Below are 25,047 nucleotides of genomic sequence, written 5' to 3'. Positions count from 1 at the left end.
CTAAGCGGCTGAACTGAACTGCAGGCTCCATTAATACACCCAGTATAAAATAAACTAAAGATTTTTAAGAGTCAATTACGTACACACGGGCTTTCCTAGTGGCTCAGATGGTAAATAATCTGTCTGCAATACAGGAGACCCAAGTTTGATCCTTGGGTGGGGAAGATCCCCTGAAGGAGGAATTGGCAACCCACTCCAGTATTCTTGCCTGGAGAATCCTATGGAGAGAAGAGCCTGGTGGGCTACAATCTGTGGGATCACAAAGAGCTAGACACGACTAACACTTTATAATCACTTTATACACACACACACACACACACACACACAAGCAGTAAACTAATTATGGTTCTCAATACAGGAAATGCCTAGATGCCCCTTAAGTTAGGGTTGTGTTGTGTGCTTGGTCGCTCAGTCCTGTCTGACTTTGTAACTCCATGGACTGCAGCCTGCCAGGCTCCTCTGCCTATGGAATTCTCCAGGCAAGAATACTGGAGTGGGTTGCCATTCCCTTCTCCAGGGGATCTTCCTGACCCAGGGACCAAACCGAAGTCTCCCACGTTGCAGGCAGATTCGTTACCATCTGAGCCACCAGGGAAACCATTATCTTAGCACCTGAACAAATGCAGTAACCTGCACAGGGACTCAGAGAGTTTTAAGAAGTGGCTTTTCCACCTGTTAGCTGGGATCCCATCATCTCCCTCCTGGTGGCTGACACTTCACCCCTAGGCTTTGCCTTGGCTGAAGCAAAGCTTAGAAGGAACTGATTCTCAAGCTTTCCCACTGCCCCAGGTAGATGATCCAGGAAAACTAAAAGGGGTGGGGCGGGGTGGGGGGCGGGCCAAAGCTGCTGTTTTCACTGTCAGAGAGATTAAAGGCAGCTGGGGCTCAGCCTCCTATTCCGGAACCCTCATCTACCTGTCGAGCCAATTGCTTAGGTCTCCCTTATGCCACATCGTTTCCTAAGTGCCATTAATAGGACCTTAGGTTTCTGTGAGCCAACGCGGGCAAATCTCTGGGTTCAATGGTTGAATTAGCATTGAGGTTGAATTACCTCACAAAAAAGCTAAATAACCCTGCCTAAAAGAAAATAGGAAGTGCCATGTCAAGCTCTCTGGGCCATCTAAACAGCCTAGGAGGGCCACCGTGTTTCTGACACCTGGGCGCCAGGGAATGCCGCTTAACCGCTGGCAGCTCAGAGCGACTGTCCCTCCCTCCTCGGCCCCCTGCCCGAGCTGCCCGATATCCCGGCAGGTCAGCCGAAGGGCAACTGCCGTTCGCGCGGCCCCAGTGATCCCTTAAGTTGAAGGGAACGAAGTCCCAGCAATCCCACCCCTCCAAATCTCCACGACTCCGACGACTCCCGCTCCCACGCCACGAACTTAGTTCCCGCCCGGGGTAGGTAGGTCTGTAGTCCCAACGGCGAGAGTCAGGACCGTGGCAGGAGACCAGGAGGGAGAGGGGAGCGGCAGATCAGAGTTCGGGCGACCCCAAGAAGGGAGGAAGGAGGACTGGGAGGGGCCAGATCGTACCTGTCGAGCCGAGACCCGCCGCTCCGAGTGACGCGCTTCGCAGTGCACTGTGGGGCCGGGGAGTGGCCTCTCCGCGGGGCAGCCCCGCGTGCAACGTGGCTGGCACCCAGCGGGATCAAGCCCCGCCCCCGTTCCTTGCTCAGGCCAATCAGGTTCTGGGGGAAGGACCCACTTACCCCCCTCCCCCCGACCCCCGGCCCCGCTCCAGGGGAGATTGACAGCTTTTCACGCTTCTACGCCAATAGAGTGGCAAGTCCTGGATTGACTGATTATACTGTCCCTGGCAAATTAGGCTGATCTCCCGTCTGCCGCCTGTACCTGCACGTAGTTTGTTTCTTAGCGGCCCTGCAGGAAACACTTATCGAAGGAACATGAAAGTCCCCCTCTGAGTGAACAAGAAAAGGACCTGTCCCATTATTACCACGCCCGGGAAGGCATCCAACCTTGACAAAGAAATGCCAGATGCTGTTCCTGCAGTCCATCCCAGCTTTTGCATCGGTCATGCATTATTAAACAAATACTTACTGACTGCATACTATGTGCCAAGCACAGTGTTAGGCATTGGGTTATAGGAGTGAATATAACTTTCGGTGGATATAATGTGTGATAGGAGCAAGAGATGTTAAAGCATAAACATTACGTAATTATAAATTGTGATCAGTTCTATGAAGGAAAATTAGTGAGTGCAACGATAGATTAATCAGGACTATGGGGGAAGAATTCTCTGAAGAAGTGCCTTTGAAGCTCCAGGCACATGAAAGAGGCTTTAAGAATGTTGCAGGCATAGGGAATATTATGTTTGAGATTGTTGGGGCATGAAAGAATTTGATGTGTTCTAGGAACATGTCACTGAAAGGAAGTCAGTGGGGTTGAGGTGTAGGAGCAAACGAGTTGAAATGAATCAGAGGCCAGACTATGCAGGCTCTTCCTGGCCACATTATAAATTTTAGACTGTATTTTGGAATGTATCTTAAGGTCAATGGGCAGCTAACAGAGTGTTAAGTAGGGTCAGATTTATGTATTTATTAATAAACTCTCACTTAGGTTGTTTGTGGGGAATAGTTTGAAAGAGGAGAGAAGGGCTTACTGGAAGTCCAGTTTGGAGGCAGTTACATTAATTAAGGCCAGAGATGACGGTGGCTTGAACTAGGGTAATGACACTAGAGACAGAAAGATTTGGATAATTTTGAAATACTTATTTATAAATTAGAGGTGGAATCCAAAGGATGTAATAAAGAATTGGTTTGCCTAGGATGATAAAGAAAAGTGGAGCATTAAGGATGACTTACTAGATGAATTAAGAACCCATTTACAGACTCAGGGAACCTAGAAGGAGGAGCAAATGATCTTGGACATATTTAGTTGGACATGCTTGTATATGGAGATGTCAAACAGATTTGGAGATGTAAGTCTGAAGTCCAGAAGCAATGTCTGGACTAATTATATAAATTTGCTGGTTGTTGGAGTGGGTTGACCAAGCAATTCCATTCCTAGATATATATGCAACAGAAATGTATTCATATGTTTACCATAAACATATATAAGAATATACCACATATATAAGAATTCTCATAGGATAAATCAACTTTAGAATATTCGCATAGTAGAACAGTATACAGGAAAGAGAATGAACAATCAACAACTACATACAAAACATGGATGATTCTCACAACTGTAAAACTGACTGATATAAGCCAGACACAGAAACTGTATACTACTTGATTCTACTTATATAACATTCAAACAGAGACAAAAATAATATATTTGGTAATAGAAGTTAGATTGTTGGTTACCCTTAGGTGGCATTAAGTTTTGGAAAGTGCCCCTAGGGGGCTTCTGGGGTTCTAGTAATGTTTGATCTGGATGTTAATTACACTAGTGTGTTTGATTAATGAAAATTCATGAGGTTGGGAATTCCATGGCAATCCAGTGGGAACTCTCCCTGCTTCTACTGCAGGGGGCACAGGTTCAATCCCTGATCAAGGAACTAAGATCCTGCATGCTACATGGAGCAGGCAAAAAAAAAGAAAAGAAAATTCATCAAATTGAACACTTAAGATATACAATTTTTAGTACGCATCTTAGTATTCAGTAGAAATTTTATATTTTTAAAGTGTTACGGTGATCCAGCCATAAATAAGTGACTGGTACCAAACTAAACTAACTTTCCTACCACAAACAATAGAAAACTGAACCAAATCTATAAGACAAGTGTCTCTTCAGACATTGGGCAGTAGGCACAGTAGAACTGTGATCTTAGAAAGAAGGAAAGCAAATAAGATGAGCCCAAAGACATCCCCAGATTTTCTTTCTGGTGGTATTTTCCAAAGCATAGGATTGAAGAAAGCTAAGCAGAATACAGTACTCTCTCTAACTGAGGAGAGTGAAATTTGAATTATGAGAGATGGAGGCAACTGAAATTTGCAGTCCAGAGAACCAGATTAAGAGTTTCAGAAATATACGTGAGTCTCCTTGAATCTTTGGCATAGCTTTAATGAGACTCCAGGAGGCTGGTTAAATAACAACTACTGTGGGAACTACAAGCTGAACAACTACTAGATCTTAAATAAGGTTTGGAAACATTGACATTCTGACTAACTGGAATGGAAAAACCTCATTAAACAAATAGGGCATTTGGTAAGAAAACCTCAGAAAGGTCACAGTTTAGAGATAAGGCTAAATTAGCCCAAAAGTAAAGGCTATTCTAGACTCACTGAAACAAAACAGAAAACTTACATGCAAGTAAATTAAGTGCTTCATTGAATGAAACTTAATAATCTTTAAGGACAACAAAATCCAGGCACTAAACAATGTAGCACCCCTAATGTCCAGTATCCAAAAGTCAGTTTTCATTCCAATCCCAAAGAAAGGCAATGCCAAAGAATGCTCAAACTACCGCACAATTGCACTCATCTCACATGCTAGCAAAGTAATGCTCAAAATTCTCCCAGCCAGGCTTCAGCAATACATGAACCGTGAACTTCTAGATGTTCAAGTTGGTTTTAGAAAAGGCCGAGAAACCAGAGATCAAATTGCCAACATCCACTGGATCATAGAAAAAGCAAGAGAGCTCCAGAAAAACATCTATTTCTGCTTTATTGACTATGCCAAAGCCTTTGACTGTGTGGATCACAACAAACTGTGGAAAATTCTTCAAGAGATGGGAATACCAGACCACCTGACCTGCCTCTTTAGAAATCTGTATGCAGTTCAGGAAGCAATAGTTAGAACTAGACATGGAACAACAGACTGGTTCCAAATAGGAAAAGGAGTGCATCATGACTGTGTATTGTCACCCTGCTTATTTAACTTATATGCAGAGTACATTATGAGAAACGCCAGGCTGAATGAAGCTGGAATCAAGATTGCCAGAAGAAGATAAGCAGATGACATCACCCTTAGGACAGAAAGTGAAGAAGAACTAAAAAGCCTCTTGATGAAAGTAAAAGAGGAGAGTGAAAAAGTTGGCTTAAAGCTCAACATTCAGAAAACTAAGATCATGGCATCCAGTCCCATCACTTCATGGCAAATAGATGGGGAAACAGTGGCTGACTTTATTTTATTGGGCTCCAAAATCACTGCAGATGGTGACTGCAGCCATGAAATTAAAAAATGCTTGCTCCTTGGAAGAAAAGCTATGACCAACCTAGACAGCATATTAAAAAGCAGAGATATTACTTTGCCAATAAAGGTCCGTCTCGTCAAAGTTATGGTTTTTCCAGTAGTCATATATGGATGTGAGAGTTGGACTATAAAAAAATCTGAGCACCGAAGAATTGATGCTTTTGAACTGTGGTGTTGGAGAAGACTCTTGAGAGTCCCTTGGACTGCAAGGAGATCCAACCAGTCCATCCTAAGGGAGATCAGTCCTGGGTGTTCATTGGAAGGACTGATGTTGAAGCTGAAACTCCGATACTTTGGCCACCTGATGCAAAGAACTGACTCATTTGAAAAGGCCCTGATGCTGGGAAAGATTGAAGGCATAAGGAGAAGGGGATGACAGAGGATGAGATGGTTGGATGGCATTATCCACTCAATGGACATCAGTTTGGGTAAACTCCGAGAGTTGGTGATGCATAGGGAAGCCTGACATGCTGCAGTCCATGGGGCGCAAACAGTCGGACATGACTGAACTGAACTGAATTATATGAAGAAGCAAGAAAATGGGAGTCATGAACAGGAGAAAAATTAGTCAATGGACCCAGAAATAACAATGATAATGAATTTATCAGAGGACTTAAAACAGCTGTTAAAAATGTAGCCAGGAATTTAAAGGAAAACACAAGAAATGAAAACTATAAAAATAACCAAATAGAACTTTTAGGGCAGAAAAATACAGTATCCAAAATGAAAACTTTACTGGATGGCCTTAAAAACAGCTTAGTTATACAGAAAAAAAGATCTGTGAATGAGAAAATAGTACAAAAAGAATTATCTATACCAGAGCACAAAGAGAATAAAAGTTGAAAAGAAAATGAAAAGAGACTTAGTGACCTACAGGACAATACCAAGTTACCTAGCACATGTATTATCAGAGACCCAGAAAGAGAAGAGAGGTGATTTTAAAATATTTGAAGAAATAACAGCCAAAACTTTTCTAAATTTAATGAAAAATAGAAATCCACAGTATCAAGAAATCAAACCAACCCTAAAGAGGATAAACACAGAGAATCCTTATCAATGCACATTACACAAAACTGCTGAAAATAAATAATTAAAAGAAAATATTAGAAACAACCAGAGAAAAAGCCACCTTGTATACAGAGGAAAAGATAAGAATTACTACTAAGAATCAGAGAGACTGTAAGCCACAATTTTTTAAAATTTACTTATTTTTAATTGGAGGGTAATTGCTTTACAATGTTGTGTTGATATCTGCCATACATCAACATGGACCAGCCACAGGTATACATATGTCCCCTTCCTCTTGAACCTCCCTCCCACCTACCCCGTCATCCCACCCCTGTAGGTTGCCACAGAGCCCCAGATTGAGCTCCCTGTGTTATACATCAAATTCCTACTGTCTATCTCTTTTACATATGGTGATGTATATGTTTCAGTGCTACGCTCTCAATTCACCCCATTCTCTCCTTGCTCAACTGTGTCCACACGTCTGTCCTCTGTCGTCTGCATCTCTATTGCCGCCCTACAAATAGGTTCATCAGTACCATTTTTCTAGATTCCATACATATGTGTTAATATACAATATTTGTTTTTCTCTTTCTGACTTCCTTCATTCTGTATAACAGGCTCTAGGTTCATCCACCTCACTAGAACTGACTCAGATTTGTTCCTTTTTATGGCTGAGTAATATCCCATTGTATATATATTATATATGTGTGTATGTGTATGTGTCTATCTTCTTTACCCATTCATCTGTTGATGGACATCTAGGTTGCTTCCATGTCCTGGCTATTGTAAATAGTGCTGCAATGAACACCGGGGTGCATGTGTATTTTAGAATTGTGGTTTTCTCAGGGTCTATGCCCAGTAGTAGGATTTCTGGGTCATATGGTAGGTTTATTCTTAGCTTTTAAAGAAATCTCCGTACTGTTCTCCATAGTGGCTGTATTTACACTCCCGCCAACAGTGCAAGAGGGTTCCCTTTTTTCTACATCCTCTCCAGAATTTATTGTTTGTAGATTTTTTGATGATGGACATACTGACTGGTGTGAGGTGGTATCTCATTGTAGTTTTGAGTTGCATTTCTCTATTCATAATAAGTGATGTTGAGCACTTTGTAATGTTTATTAACCATCTGTATGTCTTCTTGGAGAAATGTCTGTTCAGGTCTTCTGCCCATTTTTTAACTGGGTTGTTTGTTTCTCTGATATTGAGTTGCCTGAGCTGCTTATAAATTTTGGAGATTAATCCTTTACCAGTTGTTTCATTTGTAATTATTTTCTTCCATTTTGAGGGTGGTCTTTTCATCTTGTTTATGGTTTCCTTTGCTGTGAAAAAACCTTTAAGTTTAATTAGATTCCCTTTGTTTTTATTTCCATTATTCTAGGAGGTGGGTTATAGAGGCTCTTGCTGTGATTTATGTCTAAGTATGTTCTGCCTATATTTCCCTTTAAGAGTTTTAGAATTTCTGGTCTTACATTTAGGTCTTTAATCCATTTTGAGTTTATCTTTGTGTATGGTGTTAGGATGTGTACTAATTTCATTCTTTTACACATAACTGTCCAATTTTCCAAGCACAGCTTACTGAACAGACTACTTTTCCTCATATATTCTTGCCTCCTTCATCAAAGGTAAGATGTCCATAGGTGCTTGGGTTTAATCGCTAGTCTTTCTAACTTGTTACATTGGTCTATATTTCTGTTTTTGTGCCACTACCACCCTGTCTTGATGACTGTAGTGTAAGCCAGAATATAATGGAATAAAATCTGAAAGAAAAATCTCTGTTCATCTAGAACTTTATATCCAGCAAAAATTCTTTCAAAGTATGAAGGTGAAATAATGGCAAATAACAGCAGGATATACATTTTTTTGAGTGCACATGTACTATTCATTAAGCTACACCATACTCTGGGGCATAAAAATAAGTTTTAAAATATTAGTGGAGCAAAAGAAACCAAATACTAAAAAGTATATTCTGTATCTTTCCATTTAAATGAGGATCTAAACAAATAAAAATAATATATAGTGAAAAGAAAATCAGAAAAATGCTTGCCTCTAGTGGTTGGGTTGACTAGAAAGCAATAGGAGGGACATTTTAGGGTGGTGATAAGGTTCTGTTATCTTGATAGGGATTTGGTTTTCACAGGCATATGAATTATTCAGAACTCACTAAATGATACACTTAAGATTTTTGCATCTCATTGCATGTAAATTTACCTAAAAAGAAAAAAGTGGCATATAAATATTGAAGTCTAACTAGCAATCTGAAATTATTTTTGTCTTTTCTAGGCTTGAACAAAGAAATCAATACACTGAGAAGGATGGAAAGCAGGTTACTCAAGTCAAGAAAGGGAGTTAAAAATAAGGAGTTATCTAATGTTATTTTAAAATAATGGAATTACCTAAAAATAAGAGAACAAAATGCCATTTCCACTAAAAGAGATCAGAAGTCTTTGGGGAAAAGGTTGATCGCAGGCCTACAGCACAGAAAGAATAATAGGCGCCTGGATCATATTGTGCCAGAAAACAAAGAAGTGTCAAAGAACGACAGAGACATATCCAAGATATAGGAGCCAGCTTGAAGGATTTCCTTTGATCCGATCTAGGACAATATCATAGTCTCAAGCTAAACAATAGCTCTCATTTTTATATAATTCCCCTTGAGTAGAATAAATATCAGTGAAGCAAATAATCTGTGAATCTATGTGCTTAGTCATGTCTGACTCTTAGCGACCCCATACACTGTAGCCCGCCAGGCTCCTCTGTCCATAGGAATTCTCCAGACAAGAATACTGTAGTGGGTTGCCATGCCCTCCTCCAGGGGATCTTCCCAACCCAGGGATTGAACCAGGTCTCCAACACTGCAGATGGAGCCTTTACCAACTGAGCCACCAGGGAAGCTCAAGAATACTGGAGTGGGTAGCCTATCCCTCCTCCAAGGGATCTTCCTGACCCAGGAGTCAAACCAGGGTCTCCTGCATTGCAGGCAGATTCTTTACCAGCTGAACTACCAGGGATATCCGTGAGTCCATACTGATATAAATTTAAACCATAACTGGTTTTAGAAAAGGCAGAGGAACCAGAGATTAAATTACTAACATCCGCTGGATCATGGAAAAAGCAAGAGAGTTCCAGAAAAACATCTATTTCTGCTTTATTGACAATGCCAAAGCCTTTGACTGTGTGGATCACAACAAACTGTGGAAAATTCTGAAAGAGATGGAAATACCAGACCACCTGATCTGCCTCTTGAGAAATTTGTATGCAGGTCAGGAAGCAACAGTTAGAACTGGACATGGAACAACAGACTGGTTCCAAATAGGAAAAGGAGTTCGTCAAGGCTGTATATTGTCACCTTGTTTATTTAACTTACATGCAGAGTACATCATGAGAAATGCTGGACTGGAAGAAACACAAGCTGGAATCAAGATTGCTGGGAGAAATATCAATAACCTCAGATATGCAGATGACACCACACTTATGGCAGAAAGTGAAGAGGAACTAAAAAGCCTCTTGATGAAGGTGAAAGTGGAGAGTGAAAAAGTTGGCTTAAAGCTCAACATTCAGAAAACGAAGATCATGGCATCCGGTCCCATCACTTCATGGGAAATAGATGGGGAAACAGTGTCAGACTTTATGTTTCTGGGCTCCAAAATCACTGCAGGTGGTGACTGCAGCCATGAAATTAAAAGACGCTTACTCCTTGGAAGGAAAGTTATGACCAACCTAGATAGCATATTCAAAAGCAGAGACATTACTTTGCCAACAAAGGTTCGTCTAGTCAAGGCTATGGTTTTTCCTGTGGTCATGTATGGATGTGAGAGTTGGACTGTGAAGAAGGCTGAGCGCTGTAGAATTGATGCTTTTGAACTGTGGTGTTGGAGAAGACTCTTGAGAGTCCCTTGGACTGCAAGGAGATCCAACCAGTCCATTCTGAAGGAGATCAGCCCTGGGATTTCTTTGGAGGGAATGATGCTAAAGCTGAAACTCCAGTACTTTGGCCACCTCATGCAAAGAGTTGACTCATTGGAAAAGACTCTGATGCTGGGAGGGATTGGGGGCAAGAGGAGAAGGGGACGACAGAGGATGAGATGGCTGGATGGCATCACTGACTCGATGGACGTGAGTCTGAGTGAACTCCAGGAGTTGGTGATGGACAGGGAGGCCTGGCGTGCTGCGATTCATGGGGTCACAAAGAGTCGGACACGACTGAGTGACTGATCTGATCTGATCTGATATGATAGACAAATGAGGAGGGAAAGCTTTTCCTTACAGTAGAATGCCAAGTAACAAATACAGAAAGAATGAGAGACTTAGAAAATTATTAATGGAAGCCTATCCCAATCTAAGTAGACAGAAGTATAATGAGGAACAAGATATTTATATATCTTAAAACACATCCCCAAATTGCCTACTAAACAAAGGGAAAACCAGGTATTTTATAATGGAGAAACCTGGCAGATGCCACCAAATCACCAAGTGACTTTATATGCTTGCTTCCTAATGTAATGCACTGAAAAGGACACTGTCAGAAAGTGGGTTCTTTGGAGCCAGAGTCTGAAGTGTAAGATGTGTATTAGCAATTAACACCTACGAAGGAAAACAGAGTGGAGACGGGATTAAGAGTTTACACTACAATTCAGACCTAAGAAAGCCTCTCTCAATCCAATGGGTAGCTCTGGAGTGAGTGTTGCTTATCAGAGTGCCCTATGTGGGCCAAAATGACCACTTTTATAGTCCCACCTCGTTCAGGGACCAGAGGCAGGCTGCCCTGGGAAGGGTGTGACCCCAGACAAGGCCGTACTCTTGTAGCTGATGTGGACACTGAAGGGTCTTCACTCACCAAAGATGGGCAGCGTTTTCTTCTTTGGTCGGGTGGGGAGAGGGGAGGTCTAGGCATCTTAGCTCTGTGTCTATCACAGTCAACACCTTGTTGTCAACCAACCCACTTCTCCAGGAACATGGTGGATCTCTTTCAGAGGGCAAACTTAGAGGAAGGAAGGGAGGGAGACAAGCTACAACTGATATATCACATCATCCCCCTCCGCTTTGCATTCTAATTGTCCTCATCTTCCATTCCAACTCTGCTGGCCTCAGTGCCTTACCAGTAGCATAACCCAGATTTTCATCCCCTGGTCATCATGCCCTGCTCCAGCTGTGGTTTTACAGTCACAGTTGGGCAATGGAGTACTCTGAGGCTCCCAAGTGGGAAGCCTTAATTCCACACACATTCGTCCCTGCCTCAGTTGTGTAAAAAGCAGCCCAACCTCCTCCTGATGCTCTGTGATCCCTTACAAGACAGTGACCCTCTTCTTGCCTGGTCCCTGGACACAGGAGTTCAAAGTGCTCAGGGAGCAGCCATAGTTCATAATCCCCTAGGACTCTTGTATCACCTGCTAAATATGTGGAGACCAAGAACTCAAACCTCTCAGAGCCCAGGGTTATGGAGATAAGAAATATGAAGTCCCTTGATGAGTCATTAAGAGTCATAATAAGAGATGCCAATCTGCTTCTACCCCTTGGTAACCAGACTTGTGTATTTTCCCTACTAGGGATACAAGGAATCATGATATTCATGATCAGGAATCATGAGTTTTTTATGGGATGAGTACACTCAGCCTCTCAGTTTTCTACTAGTGAAAGCTGAGTAGTATTTAGTTGCTGCCCATCTATTTTGCCCCAGTGAAGGCCACATTCTATTAACCATTTTTTATAATTCTTTGCCATCAGGCCAGCATACTGCCACTCTAACTTTGCAGACGATTATAGTCATCATATCAATAACTTCAGCTATGCAGATGACACCACCCTTATGGCAGAAAGTGAAGAGGAACTAAAAAGCCTCTTGATGAAAATGAAAGAGGAGAGTGAAAAAGTTGGCTTAAAGCTCAACATTCAGAAAACGAAGATCATGGCATCTGGTCCCATCACTTCATGGGAAATAGATGGGGAAACAGTGGAAACAGTGTCAGACTTTATTTTGGGGGGCTCCAAAATCACTGCAGATGGTGATTGCAGCCATGTAATTAAAAGACGCTTACTCCTTGGAAGGAAAGTTATGACCAACCTAGATAGCATATTGAAAAGAAGAGACATTAATTTGCCAACAAAGGTCTGTCTAGTCAAGGCTATGGTTTTTCCAGTGGTCATGTATGGATGTGAGAGTTGGACTGTGAAGAAAGCTGAGCGCCAAAGAATTGATGCTTTTGAACTGTGGTGTTGGAGAAGACTCTTGAGAGTCCCTTGGACTGCAAGGAGATCCAACCAGTCCATTCTAAAGGAGATCAGTCCTGGGTGTACTTTGGAAGGAATGATGCTAAAGCTGAAACTCCAGTACTTTGGCCACCTCATGTGAAGAGTTGACTCATTGGAAAAGACTCTGATGCTGGGAGGGATTGGGGGCAGGAGGAGAAGGGGACGGCAGAGGATGAGATGGCTGGATGGCATCACCGACTCAATGGATGTGAGTTTAAGTGAACTCCAGGAGTTGGTAATGGACAGGGAGGCCTGGTGTGCTGCAATTCATGGGGTCGCAAAGAGTCGGACACGACTGAGCGACTGAACTGAACTGATAGTCATCATAGTCTCACCCTGGCATTTGTCTATTAAACATCAACACTTTGTCTCTGTTTGCTCAGGGTCTTGTAATATCAGGGAACCAAATTCTATTATAACTTCTGCTGCCATCAACCCTGGCTGACAGAGAGAGACCTGCTGAACCTCTGAACAGTGCCCCACAGCTCATTCCTCTGGGCCTTTCCAAGAACATACCATCTGGCAATTCTTACAGTCACACCTAGTGTAACCATTCCAGCATGCTCACTTCCACTTTCCATCCCATCCTCTCCTGCCATTCTGGTGTTTCAACTGCACTGTGTGAACCACACTTGAAGGAGCCATCCAAGGGCTAAATGCTCACCTCCTGGCATTCTGGGTTCTTGCTGTGTGTTAAATCCTGAATCTCAGGAAGGTACTCCCGAGTCTAACTCTTCTCTATCCAATTTTATACTCTGACCCCTTAGACTAAGCAGCCTTAGAACCCAGTCACACATGGACTACCCCACTCCTTCTGATAAATGTTGGCTGGATCTTGCAGCTCCCTTGGTGTATAGCTCCTTTCCTTCCTTCCTAGGCTCACCATGTCCTCAGCTGGGCTATACCTTCACTGAAGCCTCATCATAGGCCTGGTGACTGATAGGTTAGGCCCAGGAGCACATATTGCCTTTGAGGGTCAGGTACCAACTCATAATGTGGAGGGTGGTGCACAGCCACTTACACAGGCTCAGAAGGTTCAGAAGAGACAGGAGTGGGATAGAGCTGCAAAAACTTTGGGATCCTCTACATGTATGACCCCTTTCCCTGTGTCCTGTTTCCCAACCTGCGTTTCCTGACCAGGAATCTGACCTTGGCAAAGCAGTCCTGCCTTTATTGGCTTTTAACTTCTTAAATCCTTGGCTTTCTCCTGGGCTTTCTCTGTAGTCTTGCTAGAGATGAGATTTGTCTCTTTTTATATATGTAATCAAAGTGGTCCTCTAACTTTCACACCTGGTTTTCAATTGCCTGTTATTCAACTTTAGCTGTATATTATATTTCTATGTAGAACCTCAATGGCAGTCAGCAAGAGCCATCCAATGCACTACCCTCATAGCTTTTCTTTCTCCATATATCTTGAATGTCTCATACATTGTACCTGCTTGTATATATTCCCTTCCACCTATATGCCTCTCAACTTAGCACTGCTAAAGACTTTAACAAGTGGTACTGTCAAATTTTCCATCTATTAATATCCCCAGACAGGTGGTAAATGATTCCATTTCAAATACTCTTTATTATTGCCTTTTTTTCATTATCCCATTTCTGTTATCATCATGGGTTGGGTTCTTTGAAAGTAGGCACTAAGTAGAGTTTGGGTATGAAATGTTTATTAAGGACCAACACCTGTGAAGGTATTATAGCCATGCGTTCCGGGAAACAGACTCACTCAGAAGCACAATGCAGATAGTGGAGTGCAGTTTATTACACCAGCAGGTCCAAGGCAGAGTCTCCTCTTAGCCAAGGACACCAACCAGTTTTTCTGAAAACCTTATATACCCTAAGTATACGTGCCCAAACCCACCTTCCCAAATTCCCTAAAACTAGTCTGAACAAAGGAAGAGAAAGATACAATCAAAGTTAACCCATGATTCATAGGCCTTAAGCCTAGGTAGTTAACAGTGGACAATTATCAATAGGCCTGTGGTTGTACCCCATGAAAGAATTTATGATTCTATTTGTTTACACAGATAATTAGGGTATTCTTTTAGGCAATGGAGAGTATAGGTACGACCCCTGGGGCTCTTCCATCCGGGGGCCCTGGTTTTCCAGTTGGTATGTCATTTCCATGGATATGGGCATATAGCTCAAAGTCCACAGTCTGGCCCAAGATGGAGTCCTGCTTTCAAGATGGAGGCTGCTCTGTCTGTTTCCTCCCTCAAAGGGAAGAGAAAGAAACAGTATCGGCAGAGGAATAAGTTGAACTGTGATGCAGATCTAACAAAGGAGCGCTCAGTGAGTCTAGCAGGAGTTCTGGAACAAGTACCACCTATTATAGTGTCCTGTGTCAGATCAGATGGCCAGGCTTTGATATCCTTGCCTCACAAGTCACCATACGTGGACTTCTCGAGATGGACATGACATCACACAAGATTTCTCTCTGAAACTGAGGCTGACGATAGAGCATCTATTGGCTAGAGCCTATCTTCTGACCATTCTCCCTGCAGGTACATGACGAGTCCTCTTGTCTTACTATATCCTCGTAGAGTAAGAGAGTGAGCTCTGGTGTCTATTTCTTTTCTTAAAAGGATAATAATCCCACCATGTGAGCACCACCCTCATGACTTTAACTAAACCTAAACACATCATCTCCTAATACCATTACATGTGGGGTAGGTCTTCAACAAAGGGAGACAAACATTTAGTCCATAAATTCAACAAGTCCTCCCTTGAGGCAGATTCTGGCAGGGAGTCCCTGTGTCTACAGCAAACACACAGATTTTCTGTGGGATGCTTACCAAAAATGCAACACATGAAAATAATCATATGGAAACATCAAACCCAAATTTAAGAACATTCTTCGTAGCAACTGGCCCATGTACTTCAAAGATCTCAATGTCTGGAAAGGCTGAGATTATTTTCCAGTTTTAAAGAAACTAAAGAATCATAACAACTAAATGTAATATATAATTCTAAATTAGATTCTGGACTGTTGTAAGAAATAGCCATGAAGAACATTATTTGAACAACCAATAATATTTGAATATGGAGAATGGATTAGATAGTATCAATAGTACTGTATCAATACTAAATAGATAATATCAATAGCATTGTATCAATACTAAATGTACCAATTTTAACCTTTTTTATTTTACTTAACTTCAGTTAAATTTAAGTTTTTATTTTAACATTGAAGCAATGTAGAACTTTAAAATTTATATGCACTGAAATCATAGTATGCTAATATGTGGGTTAAAATATGTTATCATAGTTAATTTTACATTTCTTTTTCTTAAAGATGGCTACTAAATATTTAAAATTACATGGCTTGCATTCTATTTCTATTGGATAGCACTGTTGGATTCCATTACTTTTTCATAGTATAGAAATCAAGATCATCTCTAGTACTGTCATCATCCCATATTTTTTAAACATTCTACATGCCCTAGTTTGAGACTGCTCTGTTGCTTTATGAGCCAGTTCTATGGAAGGCCTGGGTTTTTTAAAAACTGTTAACGAGGGACAGATAAACAGTGCTGACCCTCTACGCAGCCAGCCACGTAAGGGAGCCCCTTATACCTCAAGGCTCCAGGTAGACCTGGTGGGGAAGGAAGTGCAGATTTGCATTTGGGGGTAGTGTGTCTGAGTCTTGAGTGGCAGCACTGCAGAACCAAGAATAAAGAGCTGCAGGACAGAGGGGCTAGGGAAGCCAGACGACAAGGATTGCCCAGCATTGCAGTTGTGTCAGAAGCTTTGCCACTATGACATCATTTCTTTGTCACTAACACTGCACATCAAAAGCCATCCTTAACACACATACATGTCATAGTTATATGAAGTTATTTTTCTTTTAGGTTAGCGAAGTCTTTGATAGCCCTATTTCTTAGAAACGGAGGAGGGGAAGCATATTATATCTTGGAAATTCTGAAATGACTTTTCCACCACTCTGCAAAGGTGGTTTCCATCACTTTTGCAAACTGTTATCTGGTTTATTGTCCAAAACTGTATTTTCGTTAGCCTTTCACACATTCAACAAATTGTGTGCCCTCTGTGTGCTGGCAGTCACGATGGTAAATACGATACAGTCCTCCCCTTTAAGGCTCTCACAGTCAGGATGGGGAGAGAAATATGTATAAAGACAATGGTAATTCAACAAGATAAATGTCAATAAAAATATGACCAAGAGGCTCTGGAGGATCACAAAGGGGTGACTAAGTAAGCTGCAGTGAAACACAGAAAGAGGTGATAAAGAGGAAGAAGAGAAATTAATCAGACAAGCTGTGGGAGGTCATGGAGAAGGGACTCCATATTTGTAAAGGCACAGACACATGGAAGAGCATTAACAATTCAGGGAACTGCAAGTGGCCTTCTGTTGCTAGAATATAGATGGGAAATAAAGCCAAAGGAAAGGCCAGATTCCAAAGAGCTGATATGCCAAGTTGCCAGGTTTGACTTTTATCCTGCAGGCACTGAATGATTTTAAGCAGAGGAATAGTAAAACAAATGCATCCTAAATTTTTTTTAAATGATGCTTTAAAAAATAAGCATATTTTATAGCTTTAAAAAAATCAACTATTAAAGCAGCTATATGAAGATAAAGGTGGATCTGGCTTTGGGATAGAAAAGGATTTCTAAGCATGAAAACCGTGAGGAAACCACAAAGAAAAAAGATTAAGAGACCAAATTAAATAAAAATATAAAATGTGTACCTGAAAGCAAGTAAAATTAAGAACCAGACAATAAACTGAGGAAAGTATATGCCAAGAGAATTAGGAACATTTTCATTGCAAATAGGCAATGAAAAGATGATTCACCAAAGAACTATTGTAAGTGGCAAACAAATATTTAAGGGATAATTAAAGGAAAAAAATGAAATATCTTACCTTTCTAGTGGTTGCATTTCAGAATAAACAAGTGGTCCCCATTGATGAGAGAAAACTCTATTTAATAGAATAGTATTCCTCCGGTGCTCAAGGGCACCACACAGATTACTGTGCAGTTGCAAAAGGGAAATGGAAGGAGAAGGTTGCTGCTACTGTTATCAGGGGTCAACCTTAACAATCCTAATGACTGACCACAAGATGTTATTGGTCAGACTGCTAATATGATGCAATAAGAAATACACAACACTTGTGATGTATTCTTTCCAAAAATGTTTAGCTCAAATCTCATGCCTTTAAATCCAGCTCCTCATTTACAGAAAATACAGGGAATAGAGGATCAAAGTGAACAGCACTGCAGGGAAATAAGACAAATATGGAAAAATAAAACATCCTCCAGACAACTGACCAAATCTCTTCAAAAGTCAGTACATGAAAAGAGAGAGCGAGAAAGGAAGGAAACAAGAGGGAAAAAGCAAGAGAAATAAAGGAACTGTAGTAAAAAGGAATCTTAAGAGATGTAATATTCAGGTTCAACGTCTGGTCTTGGGTTGGATTTTGTTTTAAACAAACCAGAAAAGACATTTTTAAGACAAATGGTGCAATTTAACTATTAAACAATATTGATATAATATTAAAAAATTATAATTTTATGGAGGGAAATGTTCTTTTTTAAACTACAAACTGAAGTAAAATTTTTTTTAATTTTTCCAACTATAATAACAATCAAGTAAATACAAATTTTTAAAAGGAAAAAATTTTTGCCTGTTAAATCAATTCCTTCTTATTATTTTGGTTTCTTTTTATTTTCTATTTAAAGGAGAATTTAAGCCACTGGCCACAATGGGATGGTTGAAGTTTTATCACAAGTGCTCAGTCGAGTTTGACTCTTTGTGACCTCATGGACTGTAGGCCACCAGGCTCCTCTGTCCATGGGATTTTCCCAGCAAGAGTACTGGAGTGGGTTGCCACCCTCCTCTAGGGGATCTTCCCAACTGAGGGGTCGAACCCACGTCCCATGCCTCTCCTGCATTGGAAGACAGATTCTTTACCACTGAGCTACCTGCGAAGCTCATTCATTTTGATCTCCTTCTGGTAAAAGTGCAAATGAATTCAGTATTTCCAGGAACCAACTTGGCAATATGTGTCGAGCCAAGATTGCACTCCTCCTCCTTTTAGAAATTTATCCTGAAGAAGCAATCAAGAGATATAATGAAACATATTTTATATGCATGTATACGTATTCTTTACAATAGCAAAAAATAGAAACTATCAAATGTTCATTATGAAATAACTATTGGTATATCCATAATGTGGCATATTCTATAACTATTAAAGTTATGCCAAATAAATAGATAAGCGCTCATAATAAAACATTAAGTTAAAAATCAGTACATAAGGGATTTCCTTGGTGGTCCAGTGGCTAAGACTTCGTGTCTCAATGCAGGGGGCCCAGGCTGGACCCTTGGTCAAGGAACTAGATCCCATATGCTACAATAAAGATAGAAGATCATGTGTTCTGCACCTAAGGCGCGGAGCACTTAAATAAATTTAAAAACAATTTTTTAAAATCAGTACATAAATAGAAATCAGTGTATGATACCACATCTATAATTCTAATTTTTTAAGGATTTATTTTTAAAAGACTGCAATATAATACAGAAAAATATGTGTACCATTTATTTCTAGAGAGTGGGATTACCACTCACTGATATGGGCTCAGCAGTTGTGGCGCTCAGGCACAGCTGCCCTGTGGCATGTGGGATCTTCCCAGATCAGGGGTCAAACCAGTGTCTCTTGCATTGGCAGGTAGATTCTTTACCTTGGAGCCACCAAAGAAGTGCTCTACAACTTGTTTTTTATGACAGTATTTCATGTACAGTCCCTCTTCCTACCCCAGTCAGTATCTGTGGATTTATGTCATTCTTTTTCACAGTGGCATATGGTAATATGGATTACTGTAAGTGATTGAATCACTTTCTACTAATGGATGTTTATCTTCCCTTTTCAGGCCATTACAACCATTGATGTTGTAAAGACTGTCATATATGAATATTTAGGTAGGACAGATTCCTTGAAGTAGAATTTCCTGGCCAAAGGGCACACGGATTGAAAATTACTATCAGATTGCTCTCAAAATTCCTGTACTCAGTTATACTCTCGCCAATATTGTGTGCATTTTCCCAATCCTCCACAAAGCTGCACTTGTATCAGCAGAGTGTTCAACTTCTTTCCAATTTTGAAAAGTGAAAAAAAGTTACATTATTGTTTAGCTTTCAATTCTTACACAATTATTAGTGAAGATGTTAATTGTTTTATGTGTTTCTTGCTCAAATGCGTTTTGTCTTCGGAGAGTTGCCCATTCATCTGTTTCTTTGGCTAAACAATGTGTGAGTACTATTACTCTGTTGATACCCTAGATTTAAAGCAGCATCTTCAAATATTACAAACTCTGTTCACCAAGGATAAAATATTTCAGGCTAAACAAGGATTCTAATTTCCCAGACCCTTGTTTTGAATGTTTGCCTGTTTGGATCCAAAAGCCCCAAAATATTTTTGATGTTCTCTCTTTTTAAAAAATAGACTCTTATGCCATACTTTCCAGATAGTTATATTATCATAATTTTCCAGGTGGAGAATCAGAGCATGAAGTGTTGTATTTAGAGTTACAAAATGATTCAGACGTGCATCTCAAGTCCATCATTCCATCTTATTCTTCAATTATGTGCTCCACATTTTCCTTCTTCAATTCACTCCCCATCAGTCTCGTTTGTTGGAATAAAGAGCCAGTTAGTATTCATAGGTTTTATTCAAATACATAAATATGTAAGTTCATGAAAGAATGAAACAATCACGCATAAGCTATAAACTACTTCTTGTTCCTGTTTATATATAGTGCTTTAATTACTGCATACTTCTTGGCTTAAGGAATAAATGACTTAGAAATAATTTTCACTCCACCCAAAATTCAGTAAGAAATATGGTTTAGTACAGTGGTGCTTGTTCAAAGAGAGACCTCAATGTGACATTGCTGCTGAGGTTTAAGAAAAAAATTAAGGTAAGCTGCAAGGAAAGGACTTTAAACCTTTATTACAGGAGAGGGGTTTAGGTACAGGAAGTTCTTGAAATCCAAAATACGGTTTCCCTAACTGCTATAAATACATCCATCATTTCTTCACCACCCCCATATGGCAGTGACCTTGTAGGAGAGATGGAGTGGAGAGAAAAGCCTATTTCAGGAATAAGGAGTTGCCTGTGGGCTGTAACAATCCCTCCTCTTTAACCATTTCCTGGGGACTAGGAAATGTTTTATTAACACTGATAAATATGATTAAAAATAACTATTCCCATTCCTTTATTTGGGGCTAATTACTTTGCACCTATCTCATCTGGTTTTTCTAGCAACTCTATGCCTTAAATATTATAATAATTATTATCTTATAGAACTAAGTCTCAGAAACTTGGCCGAGGTCCCACAGTATGTAAGGTCCCACAGATGTAAGAGCCAGGATTCAAATCCAAGCTTGCTAATTCCCACACTGGCTCTTTTCACTGTGATCCTTTGCTGCCACTTGCAGCGGGTAGCTCTGAGGCCAGGAAGACAGACCAACTGCATTAGGCTTTTCATCTTAGGACACTCCACATGTCTTAGGGATCCAGCCATGTCAGCGTGTGCCTCTCAACTTTGCAAGTTCAGAAAGCCAATGTTATGTATGTGTTGGCTCATCCTGGCATGAAGTAAACTGCTGGGCCTCATGCATACCGAGGGAGGAAATCTAAGATCACATGAGGGGAATGTGCATACAGACAAAATCTGCAGGTCTGTGAAGGGGGCAAAGACCCGGGAAGTCACTGAGACTGGAGACAGGGATATAAAAGCAGGACAAGAGATGTCCAGTCAATGCCAGGGATTCTAGTGGTCTATTGAGAGCCATATAATGAAGTGGATAAGCTTTTCCAGTAGCCAGACAGATGGCAGCCTGGGGCAGAAAGGCCTATAGGAGCGTTGGCATCTCTCACTTGGGGAGAAAACAGCCTATGCAAGTCTGGAGGACAGCTGGGAGGTAAAGGCAAGCTAAGCTGGGGATGCAGAAGCAGAAAGCAGGCACAGCTCTTTGAGGTGCATTGACTGACCAGCCAGGCAACTGTACTAGAGACTTGGCCACAGATGATTGGACCATGTGACAAAAGGAGCTGGCCAACGATCAATCAGACTCTCTGAATTTTACCTAAGAAACATAAAGAGTGGGCTGGTCAGATGCCACATGCATGTTACTATCTGAAAGGTTATTTAGCAGGTGGGTCAGAGAGTCTATAAGTGCCATGCTACTGCTGCTAAGTCACTTCCCCAATTTACAGGAGAGCAGATGTTTAGAATACAGCAAAGGAAGCCCAAAAGAAATGAACATGGCTCTATCTCCTCAGAGAGAGATGGGGCAGGTAACTCATATTATGATTCCCATTGAGGATAGGTTATATCTTGCAGTTAAGTCTCTATTACATTCCTCTCAGTTTTGATATCAAATCCACTTTTTATGAGCTTCTTAAAGTAGATTTCTTTCTTACTAGCAACTTCTGACTCAGGTACTGATTTTTGAATAAGAGTGCCATTGTATTCATGAACAATGGAACAATCCTTTCCAACAAGAATTCTTCTGTCCACATATTTGGAAAATGGACTTAGTAATCAGAATGTGGCTTTGCGATCAGGGTATCAGAGCCCAAGGTGTTGGTCATCTCACATTGGCTCAGGCTAAGGAAGCAGATGGAGAATGCTCCTTCCTCAGGAAACAGAGAAATGAACAATCTTTGAGCACCTACAAAGGGACTGTTAGTTGTTACATAGTATTACATCATTTAATTCTCACAATCCTATTATTTAGTTATAGAAAGAATCTGAAGCTCCAGGAGGTTAACTAAACTGCCCAAAGATCAAAAAGCTAAAAAGAAATTCAGCTGGGAATCAAAATCAGGACACTTTTCCTTTTGAGCACCTTATCTTCCAGGGACCAAAATACTATTAGCCGCTCGTGACGGCCCTGGACTCTTCAGGCAGGATGATGGCTAATGTTACGTGTCAGCTTAGCTGGACCAGTGTTTGATGGTTGAGCAAACATTATTTTGTGATGGTGTTTTTGCATGAGATTTGCATTTAAATCTGTGGACTTTAAGAAAAGCAGGTTGTCCTCCATGATGTGGGTAAGCCTTATCCAGTTAGTGGAAGGCTTAAATAGAATAAAGACTGATCTCTGAGCAAAAAAGGAATTCTTCCAGCAGATAACCTTCACACTTGAGCCACAGCATTGGCTCTTTCCTGGGTCTCCAGCTTGGCAGCCCATCCTGCAGATATAACTGTATATACATAGCTATAGTTAAACTATGGAGAAGGCAATGGCACCCCACTCCAGTACTCTTGCCTGGAAAATCCCATGAATGGAGGAGCCTGGTGGGCTGCAGTCCATGGGATTGCTAAGAGTTGGACACGACTGAGTGACTTCACTTTCACTTTTCACTTTCATGCATTGGAGAAGGAAATGGCAACCCACTCCAGTGTTCTTGCCTGGAGAATCCTAGGGATGGCGGAGCCTGGTGGGGTCGCACAGAGTTGGACACGACTGAAGTGACTTAGCATAGCATAGCATAGTTAAACTACAGATATAGATATCGATCTAATTCTCCTATTGGTTACATGTGTCCACACAACATAACTACCATGGCAATGATGAATCTACTGCTTAGATTCACTTTTTAGTCTGTATGAGTTCGGCCATTTCTTCTACCATTTTTGGGCTTACAGAAAAGAGCACTCCAAACCACAAAACAGGATATGTTACAAAAATGCCCTTGCCTTGTATATTAAACCTCATTAGGTCCCATGTTAAAGAGTGACTTTCCTGACCTTGTCTTCAGATTCCAGCTTAGCTCAGTGTTTCGAATAGTGGGAATATATAAATTCTCCAGGATATTACTTGTCATACTTTAACACCAGCAATAATAAGTACTGATTCTGGACCCATATTCTTCAGCACCATCGCAAATCTCCATAACCTCTATCCACACACAAATGTCATTGATACCTGCAAGTGCCAGAGAGGAGATGCTAATTTGAAAACTTTTATTGGCCGTAATTTGTCTGAAGATGATGAGCTGAATTACAAATCAACCTAAAGGTGTGCTTCAGCTCTCATAAGTATACAAAACTGTTGGAAAGATATGGGGAAGGTGAACTGATCTGAAATCTTAGATCAGTCAGTTATATATATTCTATTTTGAAACATTATTTTCAGTCAACCAGTAACGGTTTTGGAGGGAAGACTGAAGAGTATATGGAAAATATTTATTAAAATTATATTGTGAATCTCACAACAGTGATATGATTTTTGACAGCGATATTATTTAGACTACAAGAATGCCCATGTTTTAATAATGTAAAATTAGTATTAATAATAATAAAATAATAATTTCATATATTTCAAAATAAAAGGCAAGCTTACAAAAACTTGAGTGATATAGTCAAACAGAACTAGAAGAAATACTGTACTATATGATGGTTTACATTGGGAAAAAAGAGAGGTGATAAATAAATAACCAAAGTGTTTAAGAAGATAGAAAAAGGGTAATAGAATGAACACAAGAAAAGGGAAGGAAAAAAAATTAAAACAAAATCAGAAATTACTAAAAATAGAAAACATACAATAAAATGACCCATAAAACCAAAAGAGATTCTTTGAAAGGCTAATAAAAAGATAAACCTCTTGCAGTCTTAATCAAAGAAGTAAACAGAACAAGAAAAATCATCAATGAATATTACATCATAAATGAATATTATATCATAAATGAATTAATGAAAAGGATGCGTGCGTGCGTGCTTAGTCACTCAGTGTGTCTGATGCTTTGTGACCTCAAGGACTGTAGCTCACCAGGCTTCTCTGTCCATGGGATTCTCCAGACAAGAATGCTGGAGTGGGTTACCATTTCCTCTTCCAAGGGATCTTCCCGACCCAGGTATCAAACCCAGGTCTCCTGCATTGCAGGTGTACTCTTTACCATTTGAGTCACTTGGAAAAGGGTGACCTAAGTATAAATCCAATGTAGATTTCAAAACACATTGAGAAATAATATGAATGAGTATCATGCCAATAATCCTGAAAATACACTTGAAAGGGAAATTTTTTCCCAAAAAAAATGTCTAGAGAAAGATTATAAATCCTAAGTAGACTAATAACAAATTTTTAAAATTGTGTCAGTGATCAAAAATTGACCCCTCTAAAGACATGAGGCCTAGATTTCTTTTAACTTTTACTTTGAAATAATCATGGATTGCAGAAAAGTTGTAAAAATTGACACAGTTCCTACATAATCTTCACTCAGCTTCCCCTACTGCTAACAATTTACATCACTACAGTATAATTATCAAAATCTAGAATTTAACATTAGTGCAATACCTAAAAAGGTATAGACTTATGGAGAATTTTATTAGTTTTCCCAGGAATATCTTTCTGTCTTGGAATTCAATCTAGTAGCCTATATTGCATTTCAGTTCAGTTCAGTTCAGTCATTCAGTCATGTTCAACTCTTTGCAACCCCATGGACTGCAGCATGCCAGGCCTCCCTGTCCATCACCAACTCCCAGAATTTACTCAAACTCATGAGTTGGTGATGCCATCCAACCATCTCATCCTCTGTCATCCCTTTCTCCTCCTGTCTTCAGTCTTTCCCAGCATCAGGGTCTTTTCAAATGAATCAGTTCTTCACTTCAGATG

The 25,047-nt window shown here is 40.5% G+C and overlaps 1 protein-coding gene across 3 annotated transcripts in view; it reads right to left on the bottom strand.

Moving 5' to 3' along the window:
- The window catches only part of SEC22A (SEC22 homolog A, vesicle trafficking protein), an 81,774-nt gene extending 80,147 nt beyond the window's left edge, over window positions 1-1,627 (bottom strand). For 2 of the 3 annotated variants that reach the window (XM_070788711.1, XM_019956663.2), the window contains exon 1: window positions 1,530-1,627. The gene's annotated coding sequence lies outside the window, so the exon portion shown is untranslated. The remainder of the gene's footprint in view (window positions 1-1,529) is intronic. The other variant, XM_019956670.2, reaches the window with a different exon arrangement.
- Window positions 1,628-25,047: the final 23,420 nt, after the last annotated feature.

The sequence above is a fragment of the Bos indicus genome, chromosome 1 (assembly GCF_029378745.1).
Source record: "Bos indicus isolate NIAB-ARS_2022 breed Sahiwal x Tharparkar chromosome 1, NIAB-ARS_B.indTharparkar_mat_pri_1.0, whole genome shotgun sequence".
Classification (NCBI taxonomy): Eukaryota; Metazoa; Chordata; class Mammalia; order Artiodactyla; family Bovidae; genus Bos; species Bos indicus.
This window is presented reverse-complemented; position numbering and strand designations above follow the sequence as displayed.